The sequence below is a fragment of the Myotis brandtii genome, unplaced genomic scaffold, assembly GCF_000412655.1.
Source record: "Myotis brandtii unplaced genomic scaffold, ASM41265v1 scaffold649, whole genome shotgun sequence".
Taxonomy (NCBI): Eukaryota; Metazoa; Chordata; class Mammalia; order Chiroptera; family Vespertilionidae; genus Myotis; species Myotis brandtii.
The window spans coordinates 161,225-172,426 of NW_005370512.1; the positions used below are offsets into that span (position 1 = coordinate 161,225).

The following is an 11,202-nucleotide window of genomic DNA, read 5'->3' on the forward strand; positions in this document are numbered from 1 at the left end:
TGAGGCCACAGCATAGCATGGATTACTGTCATTCTGATTTGCAAGGAACTTAGCACTGTGTTCAAGACAAGGGAGATTTCCAAGCTAATCCAAGAATCATATTGATTTCAGAGAGGAAGGGAGAGGGAGAGAGAGATAGAAACATCAATGGTGAGAGAGAATCATTGACCGGCTGCCTCCTGCACGCCCATCTACTGGGATCAAGAGCCTGCAACCAAGGCAGTTGCCCTTGAGCAGAATTGAACCCAGAACCCTTCAGTCTACAGGCCGGCACTCTATCCACTGAGCCAAACCAGCTAGAGCCAAGAATCTCATTTTTGATGGTCTGTTTTCTGGAACCACTCTTGGTAGCAAGTACTCTATCATTCAGGGTCAAATCAGGAAAGAAGAAACAACATAATACATAATATATTTCAACAGAGAGAATTCAAGAAAGAGAAATGGTACCACAGACATTGGAGGACTGAAAGAAAAAGAAAGAAAGGAAGGAAGGAAGGAAGGAAGGAAGGAAGGAAGGAAGGAAGGAAGGAAGAAAGAAAGAAAGAAAGAAAGAAAGAAAGAAAGAAAGAAAGAAAGAAAGAAAGAAAGAAAGAAAGAAAGAAAACAAGCCTACCCAAAACTGGAAAACAAATACTAGAAGCTTGGTGGAAGAATAGTGTTCCTCCCAAAATTCATATCCACCTAGAATCTGTGAATGTGACCTTATTTGGGAATAAGATCTTTGCAGATGTCATCAAGTTAAGATGAAGTCTAAGTGAATTAGAGTGGGCCCTTAAATCCGATGACTGCTGTCCAGATGAGAAGGCCAGGTGAAGACACAAGACACATGAAGAATGCCATGTGAAGACAGAGGCAGAAATAGGAGTGATGCTGCTAAAGCAAAGGAATGCCAAGGATTGCTGACAACACCGGAAGCTGGGAAGAGGCAAGGAAGGGTTCTCCCCTAGAGCCGTCAGAGGAAGCATGGCCCTGCCTGGCTGCTGGTACATTTTAGGGGAGGCTAGTCCTGGGAATGCTGAAGAAAATGGAGGCTGAAACCAGCGGCTGCTGTGGGTGAAGCACCACTTTTGGGACAACACACAAACAAACAAAAAGAAAAGGCTTTTCTCCCCTCCTCCTCCTGCCCTCAATCTTCCCCCATGGTCTTCTATGCTCAGAATATAAGCTAAAACCAGCTGCTAAAGAACTAGCTTGTGAAGCTCCAAGTTCCAGCACCACAGAGCAATAGGAAGGTGGGTTTGGGCTGACAGGTAAAGGACAGACATCAGGTATGTGTGTGTGTGTGTGGGGGGGGTGTTGCAGGATGTGGGTAAAGAGATTGCTGGACAGATAGATGAGCAATGCTGAGTACACAAATATGCTGTATCCATGACTGGAACAAAGAGGACTCAGGAAGTGTCTGAAGAGAAGTTTATTCAGCAAAACTTGCTGTAAGAATGAGCGGGGGCGGGGGGGGCAGCAGGGAATCTATACTTTCAGAAGGCAAATAATAGAATAACAACACTACCTTAAAAACTGCTTTTGAGTTGGCAGGCCTTTTCTTGGTTTAAAGACAGTTTACAAAAAAGGGTCAGTCCTAAAATATTTTCCCTTTAAGTACTAATAATATAAGTATTACCTGCAGTATTTGTGTATTAAATCTTTTCTCCTTGGTTTTGTACCTTGATCCTGCAAGGGTGGGTCCCACCAGGTGGAGCCAAAGGCAGGTAAATGCAATCTTCTGGTGCTTGCTTCCACCACCATCCCACACAGGCGGCCAAACAGACAGGGCCCTCAAGCCCCTCTGACCACCCAATTCAAAGCTCTGCCCAGATTTGCTCTCTCTATAGTGCCACTTCTGTCATTTTTCTTCACCCACCTGACATATGATTCAATTCTGGTCAATTAACTAAAAACAACAACAACAAACACACACAAAAACGAAACCTTTCCCAGAACTAGAAATGGTTGCTACTATTTCTTAATCAACTACTATGTACTAGAACTACTACATTCTATAATCACACCTCTTTTGCTTGCAAGTAATAAACTCTCATCAACCACTTGAGCAACAGAGGAAATTTGTGATAAGGCTACAGTTGATCCATTCTATCGATCTATCCATCTATCCATCTATCCATCTATCCATCGGACTGCTTGGCTGAACTTACTTTGCTTGGTTTCCAGGACACCACATTTACCTGAAATTTCTCCTATTGCTCTGGGGCTCTTTTGTAGTTTCTTTTGTTGGTTCCTCCTTATATCCCTGGGGTACCCAAGACTCGGATTTGGGAAGTTTTCTCTCTTCTATCTATACTTCTTCCATTGGCCATCCCATCCATTCCAAAAATAAACACAGTCATTGAGCATCTTATTAGTGAAAGGGCTTTAAACAAGGGTGTGGATATAGTGTTCTGAACATGTTCAGCTGTGTTCTGCTAGACATGATGAGAGTAAATTGAAGAGCACTCGTAAGTAGATTCACTCCTTCTAGAATTTTCAAGTGTTTTAATGTTATCTAGATTACCTAGAATGTTATCTCCATGATGGCAAGTACTATATCTTGTCTGCTGAATCCCCTGTGTCTATAGGCCATTTGTAGGTGCTCAATGCAAATGTATTAAATGAGTAAATGCTCACAAAAACAGTTAAACCAATAATTAGTGCTTTATTATTCATCTCAATAGAATAGAACAGAACCACAGATAACAGAAAACCACAAATAATCTATTTATATTAGTCCACATCATAGCTACATTTTGGAGACTGGTATAGTAAGAATGGCAGCCCTGGAGCCCCAGTGAGTCTCCCACGCTGTTTGTTTCTTGATTGTTACGGAAAATAGGGCAGTCCAAAGACAGGATGCAGCAATTACAAGTTCTTTTCACCTTTTGTGCAAGTCTGTGCAGTACTCTCCTCACCCACCCCAGTCATGATGAGCACCACCAATTCACAAGGTAACCATAAAGTAATTTTGTTCTCTCTCTCTCTCTCTCTCTCTCTCTCTCTCTCTCTTCAATTTGGAAGAAACTTCAAAGCCTACAGAAAAGTTGGAGAATAGTACACTTAACATCCACATGCCCTTCACTTAAATTTACTGGCGAGCACCAGGATACTCCATCCCTAAGTACTTCGGCATGTGTTTTCCAAGATTAAAAATATTTCCTGACATAAGAGCATTGTCACAGCTAAGAAAATTAATGTCAATTCAACATCATGTAAGACGGCCTATATTCATATTTCCCTAATAGTTCAAAAAATTACTTTGATAGCTTTTTAATTTTTTAAAAGTATATTTTTATTGATTTCAGAGAGGAAAGGTGAGAGGCGAGAGAGATAGAAACATCAATGGTGAGAGAGAATCACTGCTTGGCTGCCTCCCGCACGCCCCACACTGGTGACCGAACCCACAACCCAGGCATATGCCCTGATCAGGAATCAAACTGTGACCTCCTGCTTCATAGGTCGATGTTCAACCACTGAGCCACACCGGCCGGACTTTAATAGCTTTTTTAAAAAAACAAAACAACACAATCCAGGGCCCAGTTAAGGATCAAATAATACATTTAGCTGCTGTGTCTTTTAATTTAGAACAATCTCAGAATTTTTTTTTTTCATGGCACTGAAATATTTTGAAGAGTCCAAGATATGATGTCCCATATTCTGGATTTCTCTGATGGTTTCTACATGATTTCTTTTCTTTTCTTTGTTAAGGATACTGCATAGATATGTCAAGTATCAGTTATTGCATCACATCAGAAGGCATCAGTTTTTCCTATTATTGGTGATTCTAAGCTTGATTACTTAATTAAAGCGAATTCTCAGGCTGTTTCCTTCTCTCTTTTTCCTGTTTTCAGGGCGTCTCAGAGACAAATCGCTGTCTCTGTGACAAATGAGCATTTATCTTTTTACCTTCCCAGCATCTGACCTATCCAGTTTTTCCTGCACTTAGGCCTAGACTATATTCCCTAGACCCAGAGGGAAAATGATTGCATCTTGTAAAGTTTCCCCTCACCTCTTGGGCCTGAGTGTTGTAACTGGCATTCCTGTCGTGGTGAGCAATCTTTGTCTTGGACCCGGGGACTGGGACCTCAATGCAAAGTCATTTTTTTAGGATACAAGAATAGTAGACTGACTGATGGCTCTTCAAAAGACGACCACATCCCAACCTCTGGAACCTGTGAATGTGACTTTACATGCACAAAAGGAGTTTGCAGATGTGATTAAGAATTTTTAGGTGGAAAGGTTATCCTGGATTATCCAGATGGACCTTAAAATATAATCAAAATGCCCTTGTAAGAAGGAGATTTTACATAGAAGAGAAAGTGGTGATGTGATCCTAGGGCAGGGATTAGATGGTGCAGCCACAAGCCAAGGAATGCTGGCAGTCACCAGGAGCTGGAAGAACCTGGAGCCTCTGGAGGGAGCTTTGCTCTGCCAACACCTTGATTTCAGCCCAGGGATACTGACTTCCGGTCTCCATAACTGTGAGATAATAAATTGCTAATTTAAGGTACCAAGAGTGTGGTGATTTGTTACAGCAGTGCTAGGAAGCTAATACAGTAAGTGAATATTTGAAGTGTAAATTGAGATTTGGGATTGAATTTTGATTCTGTCACTTTCTAGAGTGTCATTTGGGGCAAGTTACTTAATTTCACTCTCAGTTCTCACTTTTTTAAACAGGGGATAATAGCCATCTTTTAGGGTTAATGTAAATATTAAATGATACAATGTAAATGTATATGTTAAATACCTAGTAAAAGGCGTGGTCCATAGTGACACTCAATACATGAGAGCTTTTAGTAGTGATTATTTAATTCAGCAAATATATATTGAGTGCTTAGTATGTGCAATACTGCCACCTTCAAGAAGCCTACATTGTAGTTAGGGAGACAGATGATGAACTAATAAACAATAAATATGTAGCATGCTAGATAGTAGTAAATGCTATAGAGAACAAAAAACAAGGCAAAGAGAATTAACTGGTTCTCATTTAGGTTTGAGATACATTTGCAAAATACCTTATAGCCTACCTGTTATAAAACATTACTGTAATATTAATAACAGCTACCATCTACTGAATGCTTTATTTCACTGTGTTCTCACAACAATGCTTAAGGTAAGGATAAAATTATCCCCATGACACGAGGGAGGAACCAGGCTCAGAAGGTTTAAGTTCATCTCAAACAACCTCAAGGTCAGGAGTTGAACTCCAAGATCCAGGTTCTTTTAGTTCTTCTAAAACTGCTGCTATGGACGTAGAAATCTGGCCCCTAGCTCTTCAGTCCTTACACCAAACATGGAGTGGCTATAATATCCCATGTGATTTAGTCACATGGTTAGCCCACACCACAAGAACAGTATGTGCCTCAGGCTCGCATCAAATATTTAACTATGACCCATTGTCGTCCTGGACTGTCTTTCCCTAAGGCGGTATGTTCTCTGACTACACAGTCCCTAACTCAGCCGTTCCTGTAGCATTAGTGAGAATTTTGCGAAGAAAAGAGTTACATGGAAAAGTAAATTCTGGAAATACTAGCATAAGCAATATGGAACAGGTTATTTAGTTATTGTTGTTTTACTGAGGACTCCTTCTTTAATAACATAATATCACCTTTAACCTCCCTGTTATTTATAGTTACTATGAAATAATTTCCGTTTCCTGTGAGTGTTACTTTTTAAAAATATATATATATTTTATTGATTTTTTACAGAGAGGAAGGGAGAAGGATAGAGAGATAGAACCATTGATGAGAAACATCGATCAGCTGCCTCCTGCACACCCCCCACTGGGGATGTGCCCGAAACCAAGGTACATGCGCTTGACCGGAATTGAACCTGGGACCCTTCAGTCCGCAGGCCGGCGCTCTATCCACTGAACCAAACCGGCCAGGGCATGAGTGTTACTTTTTAATAAAACTAAGAGTGTTTAAATAATATAGATATGGGAAGATGTAATAAGTGAAACATGTAGTAAGTAAAACACTTTCTAAATTATACTATATCCAAGCCACATGATAAGTTATAGTTGACCAAATCTTATAGTAAATTTGTTACTCAAGTCATAGGGTAATTAGAATTGCAAATCAAATCCTATCTCAAGATAACTATTTTCAATTGAACCATTATTGTTATGCATTTTGTTATGTTTTATAGAGAACATTCTTGGGCACTGAAAATTATTTAAAACTCACATAAAGAAAAACCCTTCCATTTGAAGATACATTCGTTTCAGGAATAAACTATATCTCTTAACCTAAAAAAAGTGTTAATGCTAGGCTTTTACCTCATCTAATTTTTAAAAATTACAGGTGTATGATGAACCAGGAGGTCACAGTTCCATTCCCAGTCAGGGCACATGCCCAGGTTGTGGGCTTGTCTCCAGTGGGGGGTGTGCAGGAGGCAGCGAATTGATTATGTTCCTCTCTCATGGATGTTTCTATCACTCTCTCCCTCTCCCTTTCTCTCTCTCTAAAAAAAACATATTTTTAAAAAATTACATCATATTTTTAAAAAATTACATGTGGATGTGTTTCATATCATGCTAAAGACACCAGCCTGACCAACTAGCACAAACCAATAGATACAAACTGTGTTTCTTTAAGAAACAATTTTGTTTGGTTGCAGGCTTCTCCCTAGCCCGGGTCCTTTTAATAAACAATTTTGAACAAAATTTAAACAACAGCAACAAAGTAGCAATCATTGAGAACCACAAGAATTCAAGATAACGCTGGCATGTCACCTGTTCAAAAGTGTCCTTTCCCTTTGCTGGAATTCAAAATATCTCTGTGACAATGTGCACAGCAGGACTGTAAAGTTGCCAAGACCAAGACTTCTTGCTGGAATATTGACTCAGAATCCTCAGTAAATGGATTTTAATTTATCATTACCAAGCTTAATAACATTTAATAATTTATTGCATTGGTTACCATTAAAAGGCCAAATGAAAGTTTATGTAATGGGGTCTTCAGATCCAAAAAAAAACTTCTGTTCTCAATCATTTCAAGGTTCCTCAAGGTAACCCTTGTGGCTGAGTTTGAAAATTAAGTCTGCCAGACTGAAGGTGGTTGACCAAAACAACCCCACCTGGAAACAGAAAGCCTGCTTGAGTCACCACGTGGGGAGCGTGTTGTGAGGAGGCAAAAAGTTGACCTCCTTAGAGCTGCACTGTATTCAGCTGTTCTTGACTCTTTACTTTTTGTACATCCTGCAATATATACTACCACCCAAAGAAGACTGGGGACTCATTCATGCAACCTGAAATATGTTAACTTATGAATTTGCGTTCCTTTTTTTCTAACAAACCGCAACATAGGCATTTATTATGACCAAGTATTGTATATTGTGCATTACTGTATGTGCTGTATTTTTCTCTTTTTTTTCTTTTATTTTTTAGAGAGTGGAAGGGAGAGGGAGAGACAAAGAGATTGCTGTATTTTTCTCTTTTTTTCTTTTATTTTTAGAGAGTGGAAGGGAGAGGGAGAGACAAAGAAAAACATCGATGTGAGAGAGTCACATCAATTGGTTGCCTCCTGCATGCACCCCGAACAGGGCTGGGGAACCTGCAACCAAGGTACGTGCCCTTGACTGGAATTGAACCCAGGACACTTCAGTCCACAGTTAGGGCTGAATTTGCATTCTTAAACAGAGTTTCATCTTGGCCATTTATTTCTCACTTGAGACACTGCTCTACAGACTTTTAATTGTTTGAGTCTTAAAGAAGAACTTGTATTTATTTATCGTGTGCAATAAAAAGCAAGCAAGCTGGTTTTAAACTCTGTTTTACCAGATTGTCCATCCACTGGAAAAATTGTTTGTCTCAGAAAACTTTGAGTATCAACCTAAGGACATTTAAGAGTTTGTTTTAAACCAGTGCTTCTCAAATGATAGTGTTCAAATGAAATACTTTGGAGATCTTGCTAAGAGCAGATTCTGAAACAGTGGGTCTAAGGTGGGCCTGAGAGTCTGCCTTGCTCACAAGCTCCCAGGGCTGCTGGGCCACAGGGTACACGTTAGGCAACAAGGTTTCAAGAGAGCTGCTGCTCCGTGCCATTTCCCTGCAATCCAGGACGTCATTTCTCCTGCCTTCCCTCACAGCCTCGTGCATTTATCATTATAGGGGCTTCGTGTCCCCAGAGAATCAGAATACATGTGGTGGAAAATTGGCTGAGTTGAATCAAAATGCATTGGTTTGGCCTCCGTCGACACGTTGCCTGTATCTGTAACTGTATTTCAGTTCAATAAATGCACGCACATGGGTCTGAGGTAAACATATTGGTTTAAATGAAAATTCACTGGTTGGGAAACAAAAATAGGATTGCAGTGAAAACACATTGCGTTCAGTATTTTGCATAATTCCCACAAACAGATGCTAGGAAACCGATGTTTTGGTTTCAGTGGCAGTTCATTGAATTCATGGGCCTTCTATTTGTTTCGCTGAATATGTATGAGCTTTGATGAAAATGCATTGCTTGGAAGAAATCAGTCAGGCTCTTCCTATACAGGCCGGTCGTAATGTCCTTCCTACTTTCGGAGCCATACCATCGTGGCTCTTGTTTGTGAATACATATTATTTGTAATGTCCCACATTGCTTAGGTGGCAGTGGGTAAAACAATTTTATCTGTTCCTTGAGTTTGTAATGTAGTGGAATCATTGAACACTACAGAATATAAATGTGACTAAAATCTATGTTAGAATAACTATAAGATGTTTTTTAAATCTCAAAATATTGTTTTTTTCTGAACCAATTTTTATACAGAAAAATACATTCCAAAATGTTGGGCTAAATCTAGAATCAATTTTGAAATCACAACACGGTACAAATATTAGAAATATTAGATAAAATACATGGTGTAGTTACAGTAAAGTTACACTGGAAACCAATTGAACTGAGGACAGGATTAGAATTTGTATCAAATCAATGCCTTGAAATGAGCCTACATCCACAGAGTGCTCGTAAGTATATTGCTAATTCTGCCTGCTACCCAAAGATATGATGGTGGCAGAGGGGAAAGAGCAAGGACATTTTCTTTATATTGTGACAATGTTCTAATATGGTGCTTTACATACTCAAATGGATCAGATATATACACTGCGTGTCCAGACCACCTGACGTTTTTATTATGACCACCTGACGTTTGTAGGCAAATTAGCTATAATTTCGCGCTGAAGTTGCTAGAGGGCCACACCATTATAAATGGGGAAGCAGGTTGTTTACCACGACAGTAGAAGTGATTTTTTTTTCTGAAGATATGGGTAAACAATGCGATGTAACAGCCTTTGAACGTGGGAGATATTTGAACATGACTGGCCAGATTATTATGACCACCCATCAGGACTTCGTTGGGCCACCTTTTGCCTTCAATACTGTGGCGATTCTTCTTGGCATTGACTCCACGAGATGTTGAAAGGTGATGCCAGGAATCTGACACCATTCCTGATGAAGAGCACTGTCCAGTTCTGTGAGATTTGATGGGTGTGGAACCAGCTGCCTGATGGCTCTTTAACGTCGTCCCACAAATGCTCAATTGGATTGCGATCTGGTGATTGTGGGGGCCACCTAAGCAGGGTAAAGTTTCCCTCATGTTCTTGAAACCACTCCTGCACAATACGAACACCGTGGCATGGCGCATTGTCTTGTTGGAAGAAGCCATCTCCATTGGGATATGCCATCAACATGATAGGATGAACTAGATCAGCAATGATACTTTAGGTATGTTGTGCTATTCAGACGTTGTTCCACATGAATTAAAGGGCCCAAATCATGCCAGGAAAACATGCCCCAAACCATAACACTGCCCCCACCAGTTTGAAGGGTTGTACTCGTGCATGTGGGGTGCATGCTTTCATGCTGTTTCCGCCAAATTCTCACTCTGCCATCTGCATGATGCAACTGGAAACGTGATTCATTGGACCACATGACTTTTTTCCAATGCTCAACTGTCCAATCCTTGTGTTCCTATGCGAATTGGAGACGTTTTGTCTTGGCAACTGCAGACAGCAAAGGTGTTAGAAGAGGCCCTCGGCTTCCATATCCCATGCGATGCAGTGTACGGCTAATTTGCCTACAAACGTCAGGTGGTCATAATAATCTGGCCACTCAGTGTATATAGCACATGCTCAGTCAGTTTCCTGGTGTGAAAAATTATTCTTGATTCAGTATAAGAATTTAAAGGGGCAGGGAGTACAAGCTACATAGATATAGCTAGTTGGACATATTTATTTTATCTACCAAATCTAGCTTGATAAGAAACTCTCAAGCCTAAACATGCTTCAGTCAGAAATGAGCTGAATGGTACTTCTGGTCTTTAGGAATGTGGGTGTCATTTTGTTGGGCAAGTTATAAGATCCAAGTCCAGGTCAAAACTTCTGACTCCATGACTACCTGACTTCCAATCTACCTTGTCCTTGCAATTCTGTGGCCAGAACAGAGTCTCCCTTAATGACCCAGAACAGCTTAAACAAATAAAAAATGCATTACTTTTTCTCTACTAGCCCTGATATATTATCTTGAGGAGATGCATTCTGAAGTATAGTATTCCCCCCCTTATCAGCAGTTTCACTTCCTGCAGTTTCAATTATCTGTGGTCAACCATGGTCTGAAATATTAAATGGAAAATTGCAGAAATAAGCAATTCATAAGTTTTAAATTGTGTTATGTTCTGAATGATGTGATGAACTTTTGTACCACCCTACCTGGAATGTGAGTCACCCCTTGTCCAGCACCTCCACGCTGTATTCTCTCCCCACCTGCTGGTAACTTAGTAATCATCTATTTCAGTTACCAGGTCCACTGTCTCAGTATCGCAGTGCTTGTGTTCCAGTCACACTTATTTTACTTAATAATGGCCCCAAAGCGCAGGGCTAGTGATGCTGGCAATTCGGATATGCCAAAGAGAAGCCATACAGTCCTTCCCTTAAGTGAAAAGGTAAGTACAGTACAAGAGATCACATTCACAGAACTTTTATCACAGTATATTGTTATACTTGTTCTATTTTATTATTAGTTATTGTTGTTAATCTCTTACTCTGCCTAATTTATAAATTAAACTTTATCATAACGGTGTGTGCAGTCTCGATCCCCAGTGTGGGGTGTGCAGGAGGCAGCTGATCACTTATCCTCTCTCATTGATGTTTCTCTCTCTCTCTCCCTCCTCTTTCCTCTCTGAAATCAATAAAAAAAAAATCTATATTTAAAATAAATAAATAAATAAATGGCTTAG

General features: G+C 40.1%; 1 pseudogene; it reads left to right on the forward strand.

Annotated features, from left to right (window-relative positions):
• Positions 1-10,824: 10,824 nt before the first annotated feature.
• Positions 10,825-11,202, forward strand: part of LOC102249883 — a 2,855-nt pseudogene continuing 2,477 nt past the window's right edge.